Source organism: Coffea eugenioides, unplaced genomic scaffold, assembly GCF_003713205.1.
Source record: "Coffea eugenioides isolate CCC68of unplaced genomic scaffold, Ceug_1.0 ScVebR1_1954;HRSCAF=2897, whole genome shotgun sequence".
In the NCBI taxonomy this organism is placed as follows: domain Eukaryota; kingdom Viridiplantae; phylum Streptophyta; class Magnoliopsida; order Gentianales; family Rubiaceae; genus Coffea; species Coffea eugenioides.
In genome coordinates, this window is record NW_020862395.1 from 7,501 (window position 1) to 15,000 (window position 7,500).

Here is a 7,500-nt window from a genome sequence, read left to right on the forward strand (position 1 = left end):
GAATCCAGAGATTTTTGAATCAGAGCTCGGGATTTTTGTTCATCCTTCCCCGTAATAATATCTCGGGGTTTGCAGCGATAACTTGGTATATCTACTATACGACCATTAACTAAAATATGTCTATGGTTAACTAATTGACGAGCTGCAGGAATAGTTGAAGCCATACCCAATCGAAAAAGGATGTTATCCAAACGCATTTCAAGTAATTGTAGTAAAACTTGGCCTGTTGACCCCTTGGCTTTTCCGGCGATACGAACATATTTAAGTAATTGTCGTTCTGTAAGACCATAATGAAAACGCAACTTTTGTTTTTCTTCTAGTCGAATACGATATTGAGATTTTTTTCCCGAACGTAATTGGTTTCTAAGATCATTTCCAGCTCTAGGCTTTTTATTAGTTAGTCCTGGTAAAGCTCCCAGACGGCGTATTTTTTTGAAACGAGGTCCTCGGTAACGCGACATAAAGACTCCTTATTCTTATTTTGAATGAATTTCATTTTTTTCTATTTTATTTATTAAATTTTTGAAAACCTAAACTAAAACAAAACTGAACTAAATGAAGCGAAGTTTATTGAAATAGCATGCTTGTGTACTATAAAAAAGAATGAGATGAATTGGATAAATATCCACACTCCTTTCTATTTATTTTTCTATTATAGAAAAGGATATCCCCTTCCTGACATAGTTGGAAGTTCTTATTCTTATAACTTAATAAATTATAAATTGATGGCTTTTGGAAAAGGGGGACGACACCCTTTTATTTAATATTCTTTGAGACATTATCAATTACGTAAAAATTTGAATAAATAGGAAAGCCGGCTATCGGAATCGAACCGATGACCATCGCATTACAAATGCGATGCTCTAACCTCTGAGCTAAGCGGGCTCATATAATATCCATTTTATATGGATAGGAATTCCATAAACTATTAGAATCTTAGTTAGTAACTATTACTTCTTATCTATTCATAATCGATATGGATCTAGAAAAGAATAAAATAGAATTTCAAATAAATTATTGAATATTATAGAGCACAACGATTAATATAGCGATATAGAATTTCGATTTTTTTATCACTCGATTAAATTCGAATTATCATCTACTATTAGATAGTAAATAGTTTTAGTATAGTTAAATTAGTTAAATTTTTCATTTTTGAATTCAAATGACATTTGGAATTCTTTTTTTATACTTCTATATATATTTATATTATTTGATTCTATATCATATATTTCTAATTCTAATTAGGAGTTCTAACTAATGAGACATTCTCCGTTTTCATTCATAAAGATGTAATTAATGTTGTAATGTAAAGTAAATAAATCGTAAAGGCGAAAATTAAGACGACAAAAAAAAAGAATCGACCGTTCAACTATTCAAAATTGCATTGGAAAGCTGACAGGGAGATATATATATCTAAGATATATATTCATCTATATTGAATTGGGGATACAGAAATGATAAAATCATATTGGATTGAACCAAATGGGGGTTTCCTATAGAAGATAGATAAGAAATCAAAAAAAAGAAAACAGTTTTTTAAGATAGGAATCGGTATCTAATGCATTCAACGATTTCAGTATAAAATAAAGGAAAGAAAAAAAGCAACGACATCACAATGAAATTTGAATCTCAAACCAAAAGGAAGGGGATATGGCGAAATCGGTAGACGCTACGGACTTAATTGAATTGAGCCTTGGTATGGAAACCCACTAAGTGATAACTTTCAAATTCAGAGAAACCCTGGAATTAATAAAAAGGGGCAATCCTGAGCCAAATCCCGTTTTCCGAAACCAAAGGAAAGGTTCAGAAAGTGAAAAAAGGATAGGTGCAGAGACTCAACGGAAGCTGTTCTAACAAATGGAGTTGGCTGCGTTAGTAGAGAAATCTTTCCATCTAAAATTCCGAAAGGATAAAGTGAAGGATAAACGTATATACGTATTGAATACTATATTAAATGATTAATGACGACTCAACTGAATCTGTATTTTTTATATAAAAATGGAAGAATTGGTGTAAATAGATTCCACATTGAAGAAAGAATCGAATATTCATTGATCAAATGATTCACTCCATAGTCTGATAGATCTTTTCAAGAATTGATTAATCGGACGAGAATAAAGATAGAGTCCCGTTCTACATGTCAATGTCGGCAACAATGAAATTTATAGTAAGAGGAAAATCCGTCGACTTTAAAAATCGTGAGGGTTCAAGTCCCTCTATCCCCAAAAAACATATTTGATCCCCCAACTATTTATCCTATCCCCCTTTCGTTAGCGGTTCAAAAAACCTTATTCATTTACTCTATTCTCTTAGAAATCGATCTGGACGGAAAAGCCCTTTTCTTATCACAAATCTTGTGTTATTTATGATATACATATAAATGAACATCTTTGAGCAAGAAATACCCATTTGAATGGTTTACAATCGATATAACTATTCATACTGAAACTTACAAAGTACTCTTTTTTAAGATACAAGAAATTCTAGTACCTAGATAAAATTTTGTAATCCCCTTTCCTTCTTTTAATTGACATAGCCCCCCTTTTCTCATAAAATGAGGATGCTACATTGGGACTGGTCGGGATAGCTCAGATGGTAGAGCAGAGGACTGAAAATCCTCGTGTCACCAGTTCAAATCTGGTTCCTGGCACATGATTAATTTGTATAAGTCTCTCTTGTATAAATTAATTGATATGAATCGACATTCATATTTATAGTTTAGATCATAATAAATACATATTGTTTTCCACTTCAGCGAGATATACCCCATCTATTTTATAGATGTGTAGAACTTTTTAGATAAGGTATCTAAAAGAATTAGATTCTATTTCTTCATCTTTTTTATTTCTGCTCTTCTTTTGTTCAAAAAGAATGTTAATACTTCATATATATTCAAAAGACATATTCAAGGGGTTAATTTAATTGGTTGAGATCAAATCTAGAGGAATTGAAATACACAAGAGATACAAATAAATAGAATCCAATATCCTTTAATTTCTTTGTATTTTCGTTCATATTTGATTTCGTCATTCCTACTTACATAACTTTCTAAAACCCTTTAAATAATGTGCGTAGTAGAAAGTCAAAATTCATGATGTAGAAGTTCATCCTCTTTGTTCGTCTCATCTGAGATAAGCATCTTACAAACCAAATAAATGGGATGTAAGAATACCAACGAATCTCTCATTGTCTTTTTTTTTTGTTAGCCTATTATAGAATTCCCAAATACAAAGGAGACTTCCATTATTCTGGTTAATCTAGAACAGAACGTATAATCCTTGAATATGTGAAATTGTATAAGACGAAATTAGTTTCTTATCCTTCAATGAGCATCTTGTATTTCATAAAAATTGGGAGCAACATAATCCTTGCGTAAGGGCCATCCTATCCAACTTTCAGGCATTAAGATACGTTTCAAGCGTGGATGATTATCATAAGATATTCCCAACATATCATAAGATTCTCGTTCTTGAAAATCCACACTTTTCCAAACCCAGAAGACAGACGGAATCCTAGGATTCCTCCTTGAGACAAATACTTTTATGCATACCTCTTCTGGTTGATCTACACCATACTCTATTCTCGTAAGATGATATACACTAGCTAACAGCCCGCCGGGTGCTACATCATAGGCGCATTGGGAACGGAGATAATTGTAACCATATACATATAAAATAACAGCAATAGAATGCCAATCCTCGGACTTTATTTGTAAAGTCTCTATTCCTTGGTAATCAAAGCCCAAAGATCTATGAATTAGCCCATGCTTGACTAGCCAAGCAGACAAACGACCCTGCATCTTTTTTATTTCTCCCATATTTTTATTTGTATTAAGTATTTCACCTTTACGATGAAATTTATGAAGATTTTTTTTATTTTGTACAAAGAAATACTGTCTAATTCACCAATTCATGGGAAGAGACTGAACTTTTGTATTTGAAAAATGTTTCAGTAGGTATTTCTGAAGTAAAAGTAGATGCCGGTTGATAAAGGAATCCTTGATCATAATTTCCAGTATTCATACTGCGGCTAATATGAAACTTGTGATTTGTAGTAAAACACCGATTCGACCGTTGACGTTGAGGCCTAATTCTATCTTCATAGATTTCTCGAGATATTTTCTTACGAAGTTTTGTTATAGCATCTATAACTGCTTCCGGTTTAGGGGGACAGCCTGGCAAATAGACATCTACAGGAATTAGCTTATCAACCCCCCGAACAGTACTATAAGAATCGGTACTGAACATCCCTCCTGTAATTGTACATGCTCCCATAGCAATAACATATTTTGGTTCAGGCATTTGTTCATATAATCTCACTAAAGAAGGGGCCATTTTCATTGTTACCGTTCCGGCTGTTAAAATTAGATCTGCCTGTCTAGGACTTGATCTTGGTACTAGTCCATAACGATCAAAGTCGAATCGTGACCCTATTAGTGAAGCAAATTCAATGAAACAACAACTGGTACCATAGAGAAGTGGCCATAAACTAGAGAGTCTTGACCAATTTGAAAAATCATTTAATGTAGTTGAAATAACTGAATTTTGGGCTGTTCGATCAAGTAAAGGAAGCTCAATGGAATTCATAACAGTCTCAATTTTATTTTGATTTTTTTCCTTTTTTCTTTTTATTGTCTGAATATTCAGGAGCTAAGACCATTCCAATGCCCCCTTTCGCCATGCATAAACTAAACCAACTATTAAGATAAGTACAAAAATTAAAGCTTCTATAAATACAGATACACCCAAAATATCGAAACTCATTGCCCATGGATAAAGAAAAACTGTTTCAACATCAAAAACAACAAAAACTAGAGCAAACATATAATAACGGATTCGAAATTGTAACCAAGCGTCGCCTATTGGTTCTATACCCGATTCATAACTAGAGAGTTTCTCCGGCCCTTTGCTAATCGGGGCTAAAATTCCGGAAATAAAAAATGCCAAAATAGGAATAAGACTTGATATTATTAGAAATGTCCAAAAAATATCATATTCGTAAAGAAGAAACATAGACACACTCCTATGAACGTGGAAAATATACCGGATTGCTCGATTAGAATTGGAATTGTCAAGTCATCCATACCATAACTTTTTATTTTACTCAATTCAATCAAAACAAGAATTCATTTTTATTGAATTGACGAGTTTCCTTTGTTTACTGCGAAACATATCTCATTTCAAGGTAGAATCCTATTTCCATTATACTTAATTTCGATTTTTTTACTTAGTATAACTCTATATCTCCATCTTACTTTTATACAAATTTTCTTATTTTCACAGGATTCTCTCTAAAGAAGGGGAATTCAAAATAAACAAAATAAAAAAGAATTCTCGTTTTTGTTTAGAATTTTGAATTTCTTTTTTTTTTTATTAACTTCTACTTACTTAATTAATATCTATTATATAGATTATCCATTTTTTTTTATATTTTTTGAAATTGAATAAAATAAATAAAATTCTTGATAGCTTTCCATTTTTTATGAATAGAATCAGGAGGTCTTTTTTTTTTTTCTTAGTCATTTAGAATAGAACAAGTAAGATACTGGATGGGAATTTTCATCTCAGGATTTAGAATATCTTGGTCTTGGTATATTCCTTTATATTAGGATCCCATCCCGGCGGAGGGGTTTCGGTTTCTCTTGATTGATTACAGAAAAAGAAGACTGCCCCCTGTGCTTCGCTAGGCCTAGGTAAGGTATACGAAGGCCTATTTAATAACGAAACTTACCAAAGGTATTCATCTTTCAACAAGCTTTAATTTGTACACAAGCGCAGGAGGTCATTCCTAGATCCATTGGGGTTTTTAACAGGGCGGCTCGTGTCACGATTTTTACTTCAAAAATTCACCAACAAGATTAGGTATACCAAAGAAAGGGAATATCACGAACTTCTTGTGAACAAACAGGAAAATTCATATGAAATTCACCTTCACCTCCGAAGATTAATGACGAAAGGTTGCTTTGTTTATCTGCGATTGGAAAAATATCAATTAGATCTATTGAAATATCCGCCTTTTGCTTTTAGTTTTCTGTTTTAAAGAATTCCTGTGAGTGAGCTTATAGGAATAATTTTATTTCGATGAACCGACTCGTTAGTTCCAAGCAACAAAGAATAATGAAGAAATAAAAATTATACAATTTCGTTTTTTGTATTTTGAATTTTCATTAATTCATTTTCATTTTTTATTATAATTAAATTATAGGGCTATACGGACTCGAACCGTAGACCTTCTCGGTAAAACAGATCAAACTTTTTATTATCAAAATGATCTGAACTGTTTCAAAGACCCAACATGCATTTTTTTTGCATTGGGCTCTTTCATTAACTGATCGAAATATCAGCTAGTCTGCCATATTTTTTTCTTTTGACAAAAAAATAAGATAAGAAGATGGCTCCATGTGCTCCGATTTATTATTTTGAATTCTAATCCAAGAGCACTACCAAAGTCTTTCAAGGGTAGGGTTGTCGTGACGTAGGTCTGCCTATGGCCTAGATCAACCTAAGTCAAATGAAGTCTCTACCGTTCCGCTTACAAAATGAAACTTCATACACCTTAAAGTTCATAGGACGAAAAGAGATTTTTTGAGGTCCTTATACTCATTAAGCCTAGCATTGAAAATATTGGATATTCACCTTATCAATACCTCAAATCCATGAGAGTGTCCATTTTGTGCCTAACCTAAATGGGCACCCCAATCGAACCGAACCCTTTGTCAGGCTATTGTTCCCTCAAAGTTATGGGGTAAGACATCGATTTCTCAATTAAGATCACAATTTTTTGATTTGATTGTATGATGGATTACCTTGAAAAACATTGGCGCGCGTGTAAACGAGGTGCTCTACCAACTGAGCTATAGCCCTTATTGCTTGTGATACATATTTTATCATGTAGATAATTTCTTGTCAAGATGAATGAATATTCCCTGAAAAAATATCATAAATCTTTGATCTCTTTGAGCGGTATTGCTTATAAGCAATATGATATTTATAATCCACATCGACGGGATGGGTTCCATTTTGTTATCTTTGGAATGATAAATGACCTACTTAACTCAGTGGTTAGAGTATTGCTTTCATACGGCGAGAGTCATTGGTTCAAATCCAATAGTAGGTAGAACTTATTAGATACCGGAGTTTATGGTATCTAATAAGTTTTTTGACCCACCCCCTTTTTATATTTTATTGATTTTGTATCTTTGCTATTTCATTTTTGAATTTCTTTTATTTACATCAAAATTGGATTTTGCTTGATTTATTTGATTCTATTCACTCGACAGAATCAAATTCAAATAGAATTTGAAACAGGATTATTCGAACGTATCAACTAGTTATGAAATCAAACCGCATTGATAGCCTCTACCCGTGTCCTAGCTCGCCGGAGAGCTAGATTTGCTTCAATTGTTTGTCTCTTTCCTTCAGCTTTTTTCAAATTAGCTTCCGCTATTTCAAGAGTTTGCTGAGCTTCTTGTGGATCAATGTCACTACCCTTCTCCGC

General features: G+C 32.9%; 2 non-coding genes across 2 annotated transcripts; one reads left to right on the forward strand and one right to left on the reverse strand.

The window, feature by feature from the left end:
- Nucleotides 1–812: 812 nt before the first annotated feature.
- On the reverse strand, nucleotides 813–885 carry TRNAT-UGU. The gene has a single exon. It is a non-coding gene; the product is annotated as a tRNA-Thr (tRNA).
- Nucleotides 886–2,580: 1,695 nt separating this feature from the next.
- On the forward strand, nucleotides 2,581–2,653 carry TRNAF-GAA. The gene has a single exon. It is a non-coding gene; the product is annotated as a tRNA-Phe (tRNA).
- The last annotated feature ends 4,847 nt before the right edge of the window (nucleotides 2,654–7,500 follow it).